The 20713-nt window shown below is 40.9% G+C and overlaps 1 protein-coding gene across 16 annotated transcripts in view; it reads right to left on the bottom strand.

Moving 5' to 3' along the window:
- Positions 1–17372, bottom strand: part of LOC126424950 (uncharacterized) — a 311907-nt gene extending 294535 nt beyond the window's left edge. For 12 of the 16 annotated variants that reach the window (XM_050087820.1, XM_050087810.1, XM_050087812.1 and 9 more), the window contains exon 1: positions 5923–6534. The gene's annotated coding sequence lies outside the window, so the exon portion shown is untranslated. Of the gene's footprint in view, positions 1–5922; positions 6535–17297 lie in introns of those variants that run through there. The other 4 variants (XM_050087818.1, XM_050087817.1, XM_050087819.1 and 1 more) reach the window with 4 other exon arrangements.
- Between the last annotated feature and the right edge of the window lie 3341 nt (positions 17373–20713).

Raw genomic sequence — 20713 nt, 5'->3', positions numbered from 1 at the left:
GCAGTATAGAGGGAGAAGGATTTCTTAATTTAGGGCAGACACTGATCGACATAGGTAAAAAATATGGCTCAGTTGATATTAAAAATGTTATGCCTTCCCGAGTGACAGTAGCTAGGAAAGTTCAAACCTTAGCTGATAAAGTGCGCAGCAAAATGCTCCCAGATATAGTGCATGCGATTCGTTCTGGTATATGTGCCAGTACAATTGATCTATGGACAGACAATTACAAAGGGGTGCATTACATGTCCGTGACAATGCATTACATAAATTCAGACTGGCGTTTGAATAAATATTTACTAATGTGCTCTGCGTTTCCTGACTGCCCAAAAACTGGCTCGAATATTCGAAAAGAGTTGGAAGATGGCTTAGAAACTATGGGTGTTTCTCGTGAAGACATTGCCAAAATTACGTTTGGCACAGACCAGGGCACTAACATTGTCAAAGCTCTCGAAGTATATCAGCGTCTTCCATGCATGGCTCATAGTATAAACACAGTCTTGAAACATGTTCTGAGCGAACAGTTTTTGAAAGAAAATGTTCCAAATATATTAGCCATTCTTAATACAGTGCGGGCTACGGTTTCGTACTTCAAGAGAAGAGGTCTCTGTGTGAGACTGAACTCATCTTTAAAGCAGTGGGTTTCAACTCGTTGGAATAGTTATTTTGACATGCTTGTATCAGTCCATTCTCAGATTGATTCAGTGAAGGCTGTTTTACATAATGAAGGTGCCTCTGATAAGATGCTGGTTTATGACCACCATATAACTGGCCAGCTTATAGAATTTCTTAAGCCGTTTAAAGAAGCTACAGTTGATCTAGAGAGTGACAAGGATCCAACCCTACATTTAGTTCTACCGTGGTTTTATGCCTTAAAAACTCACTGTACCGTACGGGATAACGATGAAGAGGTTTGTAATTTTATTCCATCTGAATATTATAGAACCACTTGTGAAATATATATGTTGAGAAAATGTATTTTCAGGACATGAAACCTTTGAAACAAGCCGCTGATGCCTTCCTAGAACAGAAAATGTGCGTTAGTATGTTGCATAAAATTGCAACGTTTATGGTGGCTAACTACCGCACATTAAGAAAGTTAACCGAGGATGCAAAAATTTACCAAGCAGCACGACAGATGTGTGCTGAAGGTAAGCTCCTAAGATAATGCATATATTCTTCATCTACATGTACATGGTTACCATCTACATGTACATGGTTACTCTGCAAGACACACGCAAGTGCTTAGTTGAGGGTTCATCGAACCACTTTCAACTTATTTGTCTCCTTTTCTCGAATTTCGCGCGGGATAGAACACCTACAGCTCTCCGTCTGAGCGCTGCTTTTTTGTATTTTATTCTGATGATCATTTCTTCCAATGTATATGGGACTCAACAATATCTCTTCGAATTCGGAGGTGTAAGTTGGTGATCGAAATTTCATATATAGATCGCGCCACGTCAAAAAACGCCATTGTTGAAATGATTACCACCCGAACTCTTGTGTAATTTCCGCGACACTCTTTCCCCTGTTTTATAATAATACCAAACCAGCTGCCCTTATTTAGACTCTTTCGACCTCTTCCGTCAATAGTAAGGCTCTCCAACTTCGTAGCAACGCTCCAAAAGAGTGTTTTGTCATTAAAACGCCTACAGCATTTTCTGTGTGTCCATTCCTATTTAAGTAGGTCGTAATTGTAATCAGAGGTATTAAGTAGAATCTACAGCCTTTAGATTTGACTGGTTGATCTTGTAAACGAAGTTTAACGGACTTAGTTTAGTACACACAGGGATAACCTCGCTCTTGTCATTATTTATTGCCAACTGCTAATTTTCACACCAAAAATATATACCTTATTTAAATCGTCCTGCAGTTAGTTTTGATCTTCTGGTGACTTTACAGGGCGATAAATGATAGCATCATCTAAAACCTATTATAATTTGAACTATGTGTAGTACGATCTTCACATTATTCTGCAAATATTAATTGGAACCTGTACAGTTTCAGTACAAGTGCCCAATCACAGAAACCAAGAAACAAATCCAGGGCCGTACAAAATGGCGAAATTTGAGGACTGGGCAGAAGAGCCTCCTCTCCTACATGATGAAGTCAGCAGATACTTGCAAGAACACTGTGTGAACGAGGGAGATATTCTACAGTGGTAGAAAAATAACTCCCAACGACTTCCTCGACGTGCGTGTGTGCAAGAAAAATATTAAATATACCAGCCACTAGTGCGTCTAGTGAGAGAATTTTTAGTTGCGCTGGAAACCTAATTAGCGAAAAACGATCACGTCTTAATGCAGACAGACTTAACGATCTCGTCATAATTAATTCAAACACTAATCAGCAGACACATTGAAAATACAGTAGAACATTGAACGGGAAACTATGAGTTTGAGCGCAAATTTACTAATTAAGAGTGCAGATTTCTTTCTTGTGCTTCCTGGGCGTCAATTTCTGAGATAGAAATTTTGTAATGCATACAGTTCATTTTTATTTTAGACTAAACTTTTTGATTTCAATCCTTCCAAGTGACATTAATTATTGTTTGTAAACCATTTTCTGTTACTTGGGTTTGCAAAAGTAGCCAAATATTTTTAGGAGTATCTGGTTTGGCCTAAATAATACTTTCAGGGGAACTGAAGGAAAATTTGTAAAGATTTTATGTTGAAAAGTGTTCTGCAAAATAAAATATTCATTTGTGGAGTAAGGCAATACACATTATGAGTTTAAATTACAATTTATTTTGTTGAGTTCCACACACATTGCAAAATGTAATTTTATTCTTGTATTTCTATATTAAGGGGAATCCCACATGCAGAGTCAAGATGCTGAAGACCTAGACACTACAAATACTCCTAAAATGAAGAGCGTCTTTTTCCATGAATGTATTGTAGTAGGAATATAATGGAAACTCTGAGCCACTCTCCACAGCGTCTATATCTGCGTCATGAGGATTCAGACTCGTCGTTTAGGTCTGTGTTATGAGGGTCTAGAGTCGTCGTTTAGATTTGCATCATGCAAGTAAACACTCGTCGTCTTAGTCTGCATCATGATGGTCCGAAATATGGTCCCTCATGATGCAGACCTAGACTACAAGTGTGGACTCTCATGACGCAAACGTAGGAGCCGCGAAAAATGGCTCAGGGTCGCCGTTGTATTCCCAGTACTATAGTTTTTAGACGAACTGGATACGAAACAGGTCCTTCGATTTTGTTAAAATGCATTTTGGCAATTTAGAATGATTTTTCCAACTTCGAATGAATTTTCATTCCCTAGACAAGTATTATACCTGTATGAAAATTGCTTCATAAGTATGTCAAGCTCATAGTTTTAACTAACCTACAACTAATATAATGTTGATAACAACAATATTTGTAATATTGTGATTGTATACTACCAAATGTAAAATGCATCAAAACGTAAAATTTATTAATACAAACAAATCTTTAGTTTGTAATTTATAAACTGACGTATTCAGAAAATAATCTGTATGATGTCCTGACACTGTATGATTTCTACGGATTGTATCTGATTATTCGATGTTGAATAAATACTATTATTATTATTATTATTATTATTATTATGAGTTTGTGAAAAAAATTTGTTCTGCCTTAGACAAGTCTAGCAAAGTTGCAGGATTGTTCTGTGACCTCATAAAAGCATTTGATTGTGTAAACCATCAATGGCTCCTGTATAAAATGGAAAAATACGGAACTGGAGGTCATGTTCTAGAGTGGTTCAGGTTATACCTCACAAAGAAGAAACACAGAGTAGTTATATCATCAAGCAAGGGAAATTTCTTCTCTGAATGGATGATTATTTCACAAGGTGTTCCACAAGGCTGACTTTTGGTTCCAATTTTATTCTTACTGTACATAAATGACTTGCCACTAAACATAAATTCACACTCAGTTTTATTCACTGATGATATGGCTGCCCTCATCAAAACCAATCACTCACAACCAATTCCCTCAACAGCCACAAATCTATTAGACAGTGTAGAAAACTGGTTCTGACTAAATGTGTTAAAATCGCATATTGGAAAAAAAACATTTACTACAGTTCAAAACTATAAACTCTAAGATAAATGAAATTCATATTACCTGCAGTAACCAAGTACTGAAAGAATCAGATTGTGTTAAATTTTTAGGAATCAAAATTTATCCTGGTCTTCATATATAGAAAGCAAATAAGATAAACAGCCTGACCTTTGCTATGAAGATTTTGTCATATTCAACTAGCATGGAGATAAGAAAAGTAGTTTATCACAGCTATTTTGAAGCTGTTATAAGGTATGGCATTATCTTTTGGGGTAATACAAGCAAAATCATTAGAATATTAAAATTACAAAAATCAATTGTTAGAAATATGTGTAATGCAAGACCAAAAAAATCTTGTCGCCCACTGTTAAGAAATCTAGTGGTATTAAGTGCCCTCTGTTTGTACATCTCTGAACTGATTATTTTTGTATACAGTAACCGTATGTTATTCGTAGACAACAATATTAAGCATCAATACAGCACTAGGAATAAGACAAACTTCATGCTTCCTACTCACAGGTTAAAGTCATATGCACAAACCCCAGAATAATAGGCATGAAAATCTACAACATGCTAAAAAAGAAACAAATAAATAGCATAGAGCTAGAGCAATTTAAATCAAAGCTGCGCAAGTTATTAGCGGAAAAAATTTTATAACTCTGTAGAAGAATTTATGAACGATGATGTGGAAGTCTGAGCAAGGAAACATCACCTGTAAATTAAGCTTAGCAGTTTTGTGTCAAATAAATGATTGTAAAAATATGTCCACTATGCAAACACTGTTGTTATATATTACTTTGTAATTCATGTAAACTGGAGTGTTGATATATTGTTTTTGTAATACTGTATATACAAATTGTAATTGTAATGTAAATGTAATGTTGACGAGTCCCCAGTACATCAGATCTGTGATTTACTTTGTATGTTACGGGATAATAAACATTCTGATTCTAAAGAACCTCTGCCTGAGTCATTTAAAGAATGTTTGATTAGGAAACTTCTTATTGACAATTTTCGTCCATGAATACCATGTTCTCATATTTCCCACCAGAAATGTGCTACAGAAATAATAACATCCACAGATCTATGTAAATAATATCTGTAAGGTTTTGACTCATAGTTAGTAAGCATCTATGCATTTACATTTTTACTGATGTTTGTTTGTTGTATATATCTATATGCATTTTTATGTGAACACAATTTATGACACAGATAACACTGTAGTAAAGTAGTATTAAGACTCATTTATATGCCTGGTTGTAAGCACAGTTTTATAAGACCATGAGATGAACCGATTATGCTTGGCGAGACACAGGCTTGACACACATGGTTTTTGAGGAAGGTTTAATTTCGCGACCACGAATTTCGGGGTTTTGGCTTTCTCTTTTTTTTTTTGGAGGGGGGGGGGGGGGGGGATCTCTCGTGCTTTGTTCTCTGCGGTCGTTTTCCCTTTGTTGCGACTAGGAATTTCACATGTACTGTGCAACATGGAACGGTCGTGGTCTCATATGTGTTGACAGTAATCTTGCACATATGAGCCACTCAGTAGGAATGTTAAACCAGACTGCTGTAGTATATAGCGGCATCATATTTCTATGCAGGCATGGTTTCAATGTAAACAAGTTTAATATTTATGTATTATGTAAATAGTTAGGTATTTAGTACGTCGCTTTCTGGTATTCAGGTAGCAGGGACTCAATTGTAAATAAGATGTAAATTTGCAAAAGCGACTGTTTACATGTGTCGCAAATAGTGCCACAAGGATAAGTGGACTATCAACAGAACATAGGACACTCAAGAGAGTGCGAAATGTGGACTTCGAAGTGTTTACATATAATTAGGAGAAAGAGATTATAAACAATGGCTAGGTCCAACTCACCGTTTGTTGACGATGTGTAGCAGCCGACGGGAGAGGAACCAACGTCTTCAGCCTCTTCTTGTGGCCTAATCCAATGAGTGATAAAACATTCACACACGCACAGAAAGCAATATAGTGTAGTGCACCATAGTGACATGCTACTTTTCAGGCACAAACTGTCACTAATTTCGCTAAAGACACAGTGCTGGGACGATGTGTTATCGACAACACATAAACAATGCAATCACACACGATGAGACTTTACGGTGCGATGAATAAAATGTGTTAGCAGAGACGTTTAATAAATGCATGCTTAAAAATAAGCGTATAAACGCACTAAATAAGAAACACTGTTGAGACACTTTTGTTGTGGTTATTCAAACCGGGAACGATTTTAAAACAGTATGACAAGCTTCAGTCGTGTGAACTGTTAACGCTCTAGTGAATAAACAGTGACAATTTACATTCATGCTAGAGGGATACTTATCACACAACACAACACGTGCTTATCCGAACCTTTTTCCCAGGACGCTACAGTGTGTAGTGACATATAAAGGACTAATTCTGCCGCGTTTTATGCATTTCATGAACGCAAGAAGCTTCGCGTGGATTGGCACTGCGTGCTTCCGCGCAGCAATGCAATGCAACTCGAATCACGTGCGCGGAATGTGCCTGCCCATATAGTTCCACCAGCCGGCAGCAGGGCGCGCGGCATGCGGCGAGTGATCGGGTGACGTCATCGCTACGAGATGGCGCTAGCTGCCACCTGTTGCTAGAGAGCCTGTACAGGGAGAGAGTGGCCAACCGGACCATACGGCGGCCATTTTTCTGCCAAACTCCGGGCGGAACTTTTGAATGGCCAGTAGTGGAGTACAAACTCACCGAATCAAAAGCACAAGACAATATGGCGAAATCATTCGTGAAATGCCTTTCTTTACAGCTATAATATACTCATAGTAGCCTACTACGTACAGCACAGGAAAATTTGATACAGTGACTGTAAAAATTATTCGTTACTTGCATTTATCTCCTTTAAAGTTCGTTTACTAGACATATTGCAATAAAAGTAACGTAAACAAAACAAAAATAGTGTATAGCATTTGTTTTGTATCGGAAGTGCATAACGCTAAAGATTTAACGTACCTGTATTACGTCAGATGAATGAAAGTCGTAAGTAGTTGAAACTTCCTGGCAGATTAAAACTGTGTGCCGGAGCGAGACTCCAACTCGGGACCTTTGCCTTCCGCGGGCAAGCGCTCTACCAACTGAACTACCCAAGCACTTGCCCGCGAAAGGCAAAGGTCCCGAGTTCGAGTCTCGGTTCGGCACACAGTTTTAGCATGTCATAAGTAAACAACTGCTTACGACTTTACTGAACACCTCTCGTAGATAACAAACGAAAAAGATTACAAAAATCAGGTAATGTTAAATGTAGGCTACTGTAATAACGACCAAATATAACAAGAAAACTACCGTATCCCTTCTATCCCACAGTAAGTAGGCCTATTAAAAACTGTCTTCAAGAGTACCTACAATTATTTACTACGAAAAATGTTTGAGCAACCACGACAGCCGCGGAAAACGTGCTTACAACTTGCCTGCGTCCATGATGACTGGGTGTTGTGTGCTGTCCTTAGGTTAGTTAGGTTTAAGTAGTTCTAAGTTCTAGGGGACTGATGACCTCAGATGTTAAGTCCCATAGTGCTCAGAGGCAGTGCCTTGCCTGCGTCAACAGTCAGGCAATAATAATACTGAAACCAAAATAATGCCTATTGTTCTGATTCGGAACGAAATAAAGTTTGACGCTATAAAGTCGAATGAGCGTGGCACAACAATTACAGGAACTTCCCGTTTGCAGCAAGGACGCCAGATAATGGCTTCAGAAAAGCTTGTGATGCTACCAGTGTGCACGAACTGTTAAAGAAATAAAAGCTTACAAATGCACTGAATTGTAATAGGCCTATCTGTTTTGCGTGACTAAAAGTACTTAAAAAAACTGCCCACTGCTTTCGTCTTTCTTCATTGCGTGGAAATGCTAACACACGAAATCCACCTTCGCCTCTATTGGAACAACCAAATGCAGCACAACCTGGCATCGTTTACGAACGTCTGCAGAACGAATTACAGATGTCAAAAACAATACTGTGCAATTGCTAACGTGTTTACTTTAAACATGTAGGCCTACCGACTTCATCACAAAACGCTTCATTATTTCAACTCGTATTTTAGATCCCAAACGCTAATTACGTACTAAAAACGACATACAACTAAATCGAACATGCGTGCACAACGCATAACAAGTCTCTCAATAATTCAGATTCCTTTTAACCGTTTCCAAAAGTCCTCTGAACTTCAATTCAGCTCACAAGCACGGCGAACATAGGAAGCGCGAGAGACGTTTGGCAGAAAAATGGCGCCAAACCTAATCAACCAGTCACGGCCAACTTCACCCGTGGCCACTCCCTCTCCGTATGCAGGCAGGCTCCCTACCTCACATCACACCAGCCGCTGCTGGCCGACGCTCTTCGCTTGTCTGCCCAGTTGAAAGAGCGCCGGGAGCAATGACCTCGCACACCGCGCGGCTACTGTCCGCTCAGCCAATACGTTCGCTCGGCGGACTTTTAACTAAATAAATATGCAAAGCAGACACTTTTTTTTTTTTGACGAGACATGGACAAATACGTGCCAAGAGCACAGTAAAGAATACATTATGTGTGTTTTCTCATTCGTAAAAGGCGTTTACACATGAAGTAACAATTATAGGACTTGTATGATTTGTACGATAATTTGCGGAACTTTTAATGAAATGATTGATAAGTTGAACTTTAAAGATGAAAGACAATTTCCGTAAACATGAACATTAACAAAACTATAATTAAAAAGTAAAACTATCTAAAAGTTTGCCCGCTACCTGACTTTTACATTGAACTGAATTCTACTTTATATTTTCTAACATGTAATGAAACTAAAAAGTATCATTCAAGGGGGCAGTGAAATGTTTCTTTTTACGCGTAAACAAATTTAAACCTCAAAAAACTAAAATAATTTATGTAAACCTACGTAAGAAACGCACTTGTAGTTGTTGTTGTTGTTGTTGTGGTCTTCAGTCCTGAGACTGGTTTGATGCAGCTCTCCACGCTACTCTATCCTGTGCAAGCTTCTTCATCTCCCAGTACCTACTGCAACCTACATCCTTCTGAACCTGCTTAGTGTATTCATCTCTTGGTCTCCCTCTACGATTTTTACCCTCCACGCTGCCCTCCAGTGCTAAATTGGTGATCCCTCGATGTCTCAGAACATGTCCTACCAACCGAACCCTTCTTCTAGTCAAGTTGTGCCACAAGCTCCTCTTCTCCCCAATTCTATTCAATACCTCCTCATTAGTTATGTGATCTACCCATCTTCTAAAGCTTCTATTCTCTTCTTGTCCAAACTATTTATCGTCCATGTTTCACTTCCATACATGGTGTTGTGGACTGACAAGAAAGCCAGTCCACAGTGACGGGTAACCGAAAGGCACGCTCTTAAACTCACGCAGGCTGGCGTGAGGTCTGAAACAGGATACGTAATGAATGCTATAAAGAAAAGTACGTAGCTGCTGGAATACTTAACTTTAATCCACAATTGGTGAACATTGGTCTTGTTACTGTACATGCTTCATTAGATACATAGCAAAGGATAAATGGCGCCTTGCTAGGTCGTAGCAATTGACTTAGCTGAAGGCTATGCTAACTATCGTCTCGGCAAATGAGAGCGTATTTTGTCAGTGAACCATCGCTAGCAAAGTCGGCTGTACAACTGGGGCGAGTGCTAGGAAGTCTCTCTAGACATGCCGTGTGGCGGCGCTCGGTCTGCAATTACTGACAGTGGCGACACGCCGGTCCGTCGTATACTAGCGGACCGCGGTCGATTTAAACGGCTACCACCTAGCAAGTGTGGTGTCTGGCGGTGACACCACACATGGCTACACTCCATACAAATACTTTCAGAAACGATTTCCTGACACTCAAATCTATACTCGATGTTAATAGATTTCTCTTCTTCAGAAACGCTTTCCTTGCCATTGCCAGTCTACATTTTATATCCTCTCTACTTCGAGCATCATCAGTTATTTTGCTCCCCAAATAGCAAAACTCCTTTACTACTTTAAGCCTCTCATTTCCTAATCAAATTCCCGCAGCATCACTCGATTAGATTCGACTACATTCCATTATCCTCGTTTTGCTTCTGTTAATGTTAATCTTATATCCTCCTTTCAAGACACTCTCCATTCCGTTCAACTGCTCTTCCAGGTCCTTTGCTGTCACTGACAGAATTACAATGTCATCAGCGAAACTCAAAGTTTTTATTTCTTCTCCATTGATTTTAAAACGTACTCCGAATTTTTCTTTTGTTTCCTTCACTGCTTGCTCAATATATAGATTGAATAACATTGGGGAGAGGCTACAAGCCTGTCCCACTCCCTTCCCAACCACTGCTTCCCTTTCATGTCCCTCGACTCTTATAACTGCTATCTGGTTTCTGTATGAATTGTAAATAGCCTTTCGCTCCCTGTATTTTACCCCTGCCACCTTCAGAATTTGAAAGGGAGTATTCCAGTCAACATTGTCAAAAGCTTTCTCTAAGTCTACAAATGATAGAAACGTAGGTTTGCCTTTCCTTAATCTAAGATAAGTCGTATAGTGAGTATTGCCTCACGTGTTCCAAAATTTCTACGGTATCGAAACTGATCTTCCCCAAGGTCGGCTTCTACAAGTTTTTCCATTCGTCTGTAAAAAATTCGCGTTATTATTTTGCAGCCGTGACTTATTAAACTGATAGTTCGGTAATTTTCACATCTGTCAACACCCGCTTTCTTTGGGTTTGGAATTATTATATTCTTCTTGAAGCCTGAGGGTATTTCGCCTGTCTCATACATCTTGCTCACCAGATGGTAGAGTTTTGTCAGGACTGGCTCTCCCAAGGCCGTCAGTAGTTCCAATGGAATGTTGTCTACTCCCGGGGCCTTGTTTCGACACAGTTCTTTCAGCGGTCTGTCAAACTCTTCACGCAGTATCATATCTCCTATTTCATCTTCATCTACACTCTCTTCCATTTCTATAATACTGTCATCAAGTACATCGCCCTTGTATAGACCCTCTATATACTCCTTCCACCTTTCTGCTTTCCCTTCTTTGCTTAGAACTGGATTTCCATCTGAGCTCTTGATATTCATGCAAGTGGTTCTCTTTTCTCCAAAGATATCTTTAATTTTCCTGTAGGCAGTATCTATCTTACCCCTAGTGATATGCGGCTCTACATCCTTACATTTGTCCTCTAGCCACCCCTGGTTAGCCATTTTGCACTTTCTGTCGATCTCATTTTTTAGACGCAGGAGAACCGCAACGGAAATGACCGCGGAGAAGCCCTCGGACGTTGGCGTGCCAGGCACATACAGTCTGCGGCCGCGAGCTCGCCTCCAGTTGTCCACCGGCAATGGGGGGTGAAGCTTTGACAATGCCAGCCACTGGTGCTGGCGAAACGTCAGAAAAATCATCAGATGAACGTCGGCCGAAGAACCCGAGACAGAAGCCAATAGGCAATTTGTGAACAAGTGGCCACGAAAGCCTTAACAATTTTGTATAAATTCAGTTGCTTCTTATTTGGGGCGCAGCTGTTTAAACTGTGCAGGTATCTGCAAACCAGAGACAGCGTCGCAACCCAGGATGTACTCGAGAAAGCAGCGAAATACTTCTCTGCTCTGTGTTGCTACGCAGTCGATCCGCACCTACGCACTGAGTAAATGCATCAACATTTCTTATTATACTGAAATATTGAACATGTGACTGTCATTAGTGGCCGTGCGGTTCTAGGCGCTTCAGTCCGGAACCGTGAGACCGCTACGGTCGCAGGTTCGAATCCTGCCTCGGGCACGGATGTGTGTGATGCCCTTAGGTTAGTTAGGTTTAAGTAGTTCTACGTTCTAGGGGACTTATGACCTCAGAAGTTGAGTCCCATAGTGCTCAGAGCCATTTGAACCATTTGAACTGTCATTAATAAACACTGAACCACCTACCTTTTCGCAAGACTGAATTTGAAAAAAAAAAAAAAAGATCCACTTCCTGATGATTCCATTCACACAAACCTGTCACTCTTTCACTCATTTCAACACCATACATCTGCAACTATCCCACGAGACATGCACCAACGAACGGCGTCGCTGTGCACTACTTATTCACTTAGATCAGTCCACTTTACAGCAATCCCTGCCACAAAACACACACACCGGAAAACAGCAAACAAGACAGCGGTGTCGATGTCGGCGCTAGGAGTACAGTGGCTCAGTAGTTGCCTCTCATAGGTTATGTCAAAGCATCATCGCATTGGCTACGGGAAACTGACGTGCCGCCAACCCATGAGCAGTAGACTGGAAACGCCGTTACTGCCAATGGCCCTGGTCCAGCGGTCGTCGAAATTTTTTTGCTCAAGGGCCAACACTAAGAACACGATGGTGGCACCTCTTGCCGCAGAGTTCCACGACTTTTTATTAACTGCCAAACCACGTAAATGGTGTATTGTGAACCTCCAATAGACCAGCTATAGTAAAGAAGCGAGAGGTTTACCACTCACTTTCTAGCACTTATCGTTAAAGTCGATACTACTCGGACCACTACGTGTAGAATGTTCTCTGTTTCAGATTGTCGCCACCCATAAAGGGTAACATTGTAATCGCCCGACGAAATGTTGCTGCGCTGTCTTTGTAAACAGATGGTTAATAACAGAAAATAGACTAATACTTAAATGTTGGAAGTGAAACATGGACGATAAATAGTTTGGACAACAAGAGAATACTAGTTGTTGTTGTTGTGGTCTTCAGTCCTGAGACTGGTTTGATGCAGCTCTCCATGCTACTCTATCCTGTGCAAGCCTCTTCATCTCCCAGTACCTACTGCAGCCTACATCCTTCTGAATCTGCTTAGTGTATTCATCTCTTGGTCTCCCCCTACGATTTTTACCCTCCACGCTGCCCTCCAATACTAAATTGGTGATTCCTTGATGCCTCAGAACATGTCCAACCAACCGATCCCTTCTTCTGGTCAAGTTGTGCCACAAACTTCTCTTCTCCCCAATCCTATTCAATACTTCCTCATTAGTTATGTGATCTACACATCTAATCTTCAGCATTCTTCTGTAGCACCACATTTCAAAAGCTTCTATTCTCTTCTTGTCCCAACTATTTACCGTCCATGTTTCACTTCCATACATGGCTACACTTCATACAAATACTTTCAGAAATGACTTCCTGACACTTAAATCTATACTCGATGTTAACAAATTTCTCTTCTTCAGAAACGCTTTCCTTGCCATTGCCAGTCTACATTTTATATCCTCTCTACTTCGACCATCATCAGTTATTTTGCTCCCCAAATAGCAAAACTCCTTTACTACTTTAAGTGTCTCATTTCCTAATCTAATACCCTCAGCATCACCCGACTTAATTCGACTACATTCCATTATCCTAGTTTTGCTTTTGTTGATGTTCATCTTATATCCTCCCTTCAAGACACCATCCATTCCGTACAACTGCTCTTCCAAGTCCTTTGCTGTCTCTGACAGAATTACAACGTCATCGGCGAACCTCAAAGTTTTTATTTCTTCTCCATGGATTTTAATACCTACTCTGAACTTTTCTTTTGTTTCCTCTACTGCTTGCTCAATATACAGATTGAATAACATCGGGGAGAGGCTACAACCCTGTCTTACTCCCTTCCCAACCACTGCTTCCCTTTCATGTCCCTCGACTCTTATAACTGCCATCTGGTTTCTGTACAAATTGTAAATAGCCTTTCGCTCCCTGTATTTTACCCCTGCCATCTTTAGAATTTGAAAGAGAGTATTCCAGTCAACATTGTCAAAAGCTTTCTCTAAGTCTACTAATGCTAGAAACGTAGGTTTGCCTTTCCTTAATCTTTCTTCCAAGATAAGTCGTAAGGTCAGTATTGCCTCACGTGTTCCAGTATTTGTACGGAATCCAAACTGATCTTCCCCGAGGTCGGCTTCTACAAGTTTTTCCATTCGTCTGTAAAGAATTCGTGTTAGTACTTTGCAGCTGTGGCTTATTAAACTGATTGTTCGGTAATTTTCACATATGTCAACACCTGCTTTCTTTGGGATTGGAATTATTATATTCTTCTTGAAGTCTGAGGATATTTCGCCTGTTTCATACATCTTGCTCACCAGATGGTAGAGTTTTGTCAGGACTGGCTCTCCCAAGGGCGTCAGTAGTTCCAATGGTATATTGTCTACTCCGGGGGCCTTGTTTCGACTCAGGTCTTTCAGTGCTCTGTCAAACTCTTCACGCCTTATCGTATCTCCCATTTCATCTTCATCTACATCCTCTTCCATTTCCATAATATTGTCCTCAAGTGCATCGCCCTTGTATAGACCTTCTATATACCCCTTCCACCTTCCTGCTTTCCCTTCTTTGCTTCGAACTGGGTTTCCATCTGAGCTCTTGATGTTCATACAAGTGGTTCTCTTATCTCCAAAGCTGTCTTTAATTTTCCTGTAGGCAGTATCTATCTTACCCCTAGTGAGATAAGCCTCTACATCCTTACATTTGTCCTCTAGCCATCCCTGCTTAGCCATTTTGCACTTCCTGTCGATCTCATTTTTGAGACGTTTGTATTCCTTTTTGCCGGCTTCATTTACTGCATTTTTATATTTTCTCCTTTCATCAATTAAATTCAGTATTTCTTCTGTTACCCAAGGAGTTCTACTAGCCCTCGTCTTTTTACCTACTTGATCCTCTGCTGCCTTCACTACTTCATCCCTCAAAGCTACCCATTCTTCTTCTACTGTATTTCTTTTCCCCATTCCTGTCAATTGTTCCCTTATGCTCTCCCTGAAACTCTGTACAACCTCTGGTTCTTTCAGTTTATCCAGGTCCGATCTCCTTAAATTCCCACCTTTTTGCAGTTCCTTCAGAGTCCACATCTGCCCCTGGAAATGTCTTACAATTTAAAACCTGGTTCCTAAATCTCTGTCTTGCCATTATATAATCTATCTGATACCTTTTAGTATCTCCAGGGTTCTTCCATGTATACAACCTTCTATCATGATTCCTAAACCAAGTGTTAGCTATGGTTAAGTTGTGCACTGTGCAAAATTCTATCAGGCGGTTTCCTCTTTCATTTCTTATCCCCAATCCATATTCACCTACTACGTTTCCTTCTCTCCCTTTTCCTACACTCGAATTCCAGTCACCCATGACTATTAAATTTTCGTCTCCCTTCACTATCTGAATAATTTCTTTTATTTCATCACACATTTCTTCAATTTCTTCGTCATCTGCAGAGCTAGTTGGGATATAAACATGTACTACTGTAGTAGGTGTGGGCTTCGTGTCTATCGTGACCACAATAATGCGTTCACTATGCTGTTTGTAGTAGCTTACCCGCATTCCTATTTTCCTATTCATTATTAAACCTACTCCTGCATTACCCCTATTTGACTTTGTGTTTATAACCCTGTAGTCACCTGACCAGAAGTCTTGTTCCTCCTGCCACCGAACTTCACTAATTCCCACTATATCTAACTTTAACCTGTCCATTTCCCTTTTTAAATTTTCTAACCTACCTGCCCGATTAAGGGATCTGACATTCCACGCTCCGATCCGTAGAACGCCAGTTTTCTTTCTCCTGATAACGACATCTTCTTGAGTACTCCCCGCCCGGAGATCCGAATGGGGGACTATTTTATCTCCGGAATATTTTACCCAAGAGGACGCCATCATCATTTAATCATACAGTAGAGCTGCATGCTCTCGGGAAAAATTACGTCCGTAGTTTCCCCTTGCTTTCAGCCATTCGCAGTACCAGCACAGCAAGGCCGTTTTGGTTATTGTTACAAGGCCAGATCAGTCAATCATCCAGACTGTTGCCCCTGCAACTACTGAAAAGGCTGCTGCCCCTCTTGAGGAACCACACGTTTGTCTGGCCTCTCAACAGATACCCCTCCGTTGTGGTTGCACCTACGGTACGGCTATCTGTATCGCTGAGGCACGCAAGGCTCCCCACCAACGGCAAGGTCCATGGTTCATGGGGGGAGAGAATAGAAGCTTTCGAAATGTGGTGCTACAGAATAATGCTGAAGATTAGATGGGTAGATCACGTAACTAATGAGGAGGTATTGAATAGAATAGGGGAGAAGAGGAGTTTGGGCAAAACTTGACAAGAAGAAGGGACCGGTTGGTAGGGCATATTCTGAGGCATAAAAAAAATCGTAGAGGGAGACGAAGAGATAGATACACTAAGCAGATTCAGAAGGATGTAGGTTGCAGTAAGTACTGGGAGATGAAGAAGCTTGCACTGGATAGAGTAGCATGGAGAGCTGCATCAAACCAGTCTCAGGACTGAAGACCACGACAACAACAACTAGTATAAAGCCTTGAATAATCTACTCAGGTCAAACTTCAACATCACAGAAAAAAACTGAGAAGCAATTCAGTTATTCGATTGTGTAAGCAAACACGTTACCTTTCTTTTACAGCCAATCAGCTTCTAAAGAAAGAAACAAAGCACGAGACCAATAAAATTTTTGCATTCGTAGCGCAGTACAGTGTATGTAGTCGAATATTACATTCACTCGCGTTGATTTCCTGAATCCTTCGTAACAACACAATCTTTGAAAATAATACCTTAAGCAGTTCATCTTCAAAAAATTGAGAATTACTACAAGTTTTAAACGTCGTGTAATCTTAGTCGTCATGTAACACTTCATTTTCATCGTATGTAGACTCGTCAAGGGCTCTCTAAATCATTTTTTCCAAACGTTTCTTCTCTTCACAACACATTCTGAACACACAGTCGTACTAAATCCGCGAAACAGATAACTCTATAACGTCACCTAGTGCCTACGAAGCAACAAAGGTTTCAAAAACGACGAATGGTTAAACTGATACCGCTACGATGTCTGCAGATCTCACAGATCATTCCAGGAGCAAAAAAAGAATGTTAGAAACGACTGAAAATCATCGGAAGTGGCGCGACGTGATATTGCATCCGCCGCGTACTGCCATTTCCTGCTAACGACGAAGTATTACATCAGCCGCGTGCCAGGTGTTGTTTACAGTTTTGCAGTTACTGCCTCGACAGCAACATCCGCACGTCGTGACAAATGTTAAATGCAGATGCTCACCGAGGAACAGCATCTCGGAACCAAAAACCGAGCATTACTAGGCGGAAAGTAAACACGTTTGCTCTCGTTTTTCTAATAACTTCTCGAAACGACGTACTTTCCTTGGCACAAAAAACTTGTCGTCTAGCTGCATATACTGTACGAGCACAGTGTCGTAGTAACACGATAGTTCGTGAATTCGAAGCAAAAACTGTAGAAAAAGAAAGCACAGCACTTACCACGCCCAGCTTACGAGTGCAACACACACAAACAGCGCGGTGCGTTCCACGAGTCCGCACTCGCACACGACCTGCCGCTCAGAGCATTCTTCCACTCGGCTGGATGTCTTACGCCATTCCTGCACTGCGCATGCGCGAACAAGCTGGTAACTTTTTATAACAGTAGCACGCGGTCGACTTCGTCGCGCAACTCTTTCGTCCGTCCCATAACTAACTCGTCAAAAGTTACACTCGTGTCGAATGTTGAGAACACAGACCACTTTAAAACGACGTGTACTTGTCGACTGCACCGTAAAACGCAATAGCAGAGAGTGTGGTTTCAGGGAACAGTCGCCCACCGCGCACGCTGTCTCCCACAGGCCGAAGCAACGACGGAGCAACACATACGAACTTCTCCGGCAGAAGGATGGGCCCGTCCTAATTCGAGTGTGGCGCCATTACTTTTTGTGACTTTCAGGCAGAGCGCTGAATAAAATGACCAGTCATATCTACATCCATACTCCGCAAGCCACCTGACGGTGTGTGGCGGAGGGTACCTTGAGTACCTCTATCGGTTATCCCCTCTATTCCAGTCTCGTATTGTTCGTGGAAAGAAGGATTGTCGGTATGCCTCTCTGTGGGCTCTAATCTCTCTGATTTTTTCCTCACGGTCTCTTCGCGAGATATACGTAGGAGGGAGCAATATACTGCTTGGCTCTTCGGTGAAGGTATGTTCTCGAAACTACAACAAAAGCCCGTACTGAGCTACTGAGCGTCTCTCCTGCAGAGTCTTCAACTGGAGTTTACCTATCATCTCCGTAACGCTTTCGCGATTACTAAATGATCCTGTAACGAAGCGCGCTGCTCTCCGTTGGATCTTCTCTATGTCTTCTATCAACCCTATCTGGTACGGATCCTACACTGCTGAGCAGTATTCAAGCAGTGGGCGAACAAGCGTACTCTAACCTACTTCCTTTGTTTTCGGATTGCATTTCCTTAGGATTCTTCCAATGAATCTCAGTCTGGCATCTGCTTTACCGACGATCAACTTTATATGATCATTCCATTTTAAATCACTCCTAATGCCTACTCCCAGATAATTTATGGAATTAAATGCTTCCAGTTGCTGACCTGCTATTTTGTAGCTAAATGGTAAGGGATCTATCTTTCTATGTATTCGCAGCACATTACACTTGTCTGCATTGAGATTCAATTGCCATTCCCTGCACCGTGCGGCAATTCGCTGCAGATCCTCCTGCATTTCAGTACAATTTTCCATTGTTACAACCTCTCGATATACCACAGCATCATCCGCAAAAAGCCTCAGTGAACTTTCGATGTCATCCACAAGGCCATTTATGTATATTGTGAATAGCAACGGTCCTACGACACTCCCCTGCGGCACACCTGAAATCACTCTTACTTCGGAAGACTTCTCTCCATTGAGAATGAGAGGCTGCTGTTTACAGACTAAAATATTCATTTTACGTTATCAAAACTTATATGATAAAAATACATATTGAAATATATCTTATTGTTCTGATTTACAGCGGGCAAAGCGGGATTTCCTTCTTACTTGTGTTCACAAAAAGCAAGGCATATTCCACATGTTTTCACAAAAAGTATCCCCAAACTCAAACTCTGCATACAGCCACTATACGTAATCACTTAGAAGATTCAAACACTCGATTCAATTTCGCTGGACGCCATTGTAATATTAGTAATTTTAGCCTCACAAACATTAATATACGCTCATTAGTAAACGCCTGATGGCCTAAAGTTATCGAACAATTGTCAAGTAAAAGAAATGTACCATTGCACAGCAGCGACAGAATCTATCATTCTTTATCTTTGACGTTCTTGCGCGGTGCCTGTAAATCTCTATCTACATGTATCGATTAACGATATTAAAAAAGAATTCTGTTGTTTCAAGACAAATGAGGCGTTGGTCGCCTCACCTTTTACTGTTTGTATTCCATGAGAGGCGGAGGCGGACTTGCTGCGTTCCGCAACGGTATTTTATATTTTATGTGAAAATATTGAGTGAATATGCTAACTGTTATTTTTTCCAATCAGAAAACATGTAGTTTCTTGTAACTGATTACGAACAGACAACAGCAAGAGGACATTTTGACTTATGTATAAACTATTTAACCACAATGGTCATCTATTGTAATTTAATATGAAAAGGTACGTAGCATTAAAAAAAACTTGTGTTAAAGATACGTGTGCTTATTTTAGTAGATTAACCTTGATGATTTCCATCTCCTCATTTACTTGACTGTTAATTATTTTGTGTTAGTTCATCACCAGAAATTACGATCACGCTGATGGGCCGAACGCAGCATGAGGCAGAAGGAACATTATCGTTTTCCTATTATTTCTGAACCAACTTTTTTGTGTAGTGTTGCATTTCTTTTAAAGTCTATAAATGTTCTGGTCCCTTACTGTTGATCCGGGTATGACTACATCGCGACTATAAAAATGCATAGAAATGATAATGTTTCTTCCGAACGATCTCAAATATATCAATATGCAGCTCTTATTCAGGTATAGATTTAAGTGTCAGGAAGTCGTTTCTGAAAGTATTTGTATGGAGTGTAGCCATGTATGGAAGTGAAACGCGGACGATAAATAGTTTGGACAAGAAGAGAATAGAAGCTTTCGAAATGTGGTGCTACAGAAGAATGCTGAAGATTAGGTGGGTAGATCACATAACTAATGAGGAGGTATTGAATAGAATTGAAGAGAAGAGGAGTTTGTTCCACAAGTTGACAAGAAGAAGGGATCGGTTGGTAGGACATGTTCTGAGGCCTCAAGGGATCACCAATTTAGTACTGGAGGACAGCGTGGAGGGTAAAAATCGTAGAGGGAGACCAAGAGATGAATACACTAAGCAGATTCAGAAAGATGTGGGTTTGCAGTAGGTACTGGGGGATGAAGCAGCCTGCACAGGATTAAGTAGCATGGAGAGCTGCATCAAACCAGTCTCAGGACTGAAGACCACAACAACATCGTGGTCAACCAGCTTTATCAGTGATGTATCCGTACACTGTGTATATGAACATCTTCTAAAAGTCGTCTCACCGATTTCTCTGACGTTAACTTCCGTGTGGGCTCGTAACACAAATTTTCATTCGTGTTGTGACATTCGCTGGCTAAGGTGGTGGCAATTTCTTCGTAAAAACTGGGAGCTCTCGAAGGAATGCCCCACCATAACCTCGTGTTCCACGGTTTCATCATTCCGACGTGTAAAGTGGACGCTGAGGATTTCAGAACATTTTTAAGAGCACCAGCGACCTCACTACCACACGAAAGCTGGTGTTCGTACTAACAACGCACATTTCAGAAATTTTACAGTGACGAAATTTTCAACAGGTTGCCGTACACTGTTGTTTAAAGTAACACATTCTTCGTCGGAGTCCTGGGAGGCCACA

Source organism: Schistocerca serialis, chromosome 10, assembly GCF_023864345.2.
Source record: "Schistocerca serialis cubense isolate TAMUIC-IGC-003099 chromosome 10, iqSchSeri2.2, whole genome shotgun sequence".
Lineage (NCBI taxonomy): Eukaryota > Metazoa > Arthropoda > Insecta > Orthoptera > Acrididae > Schistocerca > Schistocerca serialis.
This window is presented reverse-complemented; position numbering and strand designations above follow the sequence as displayed.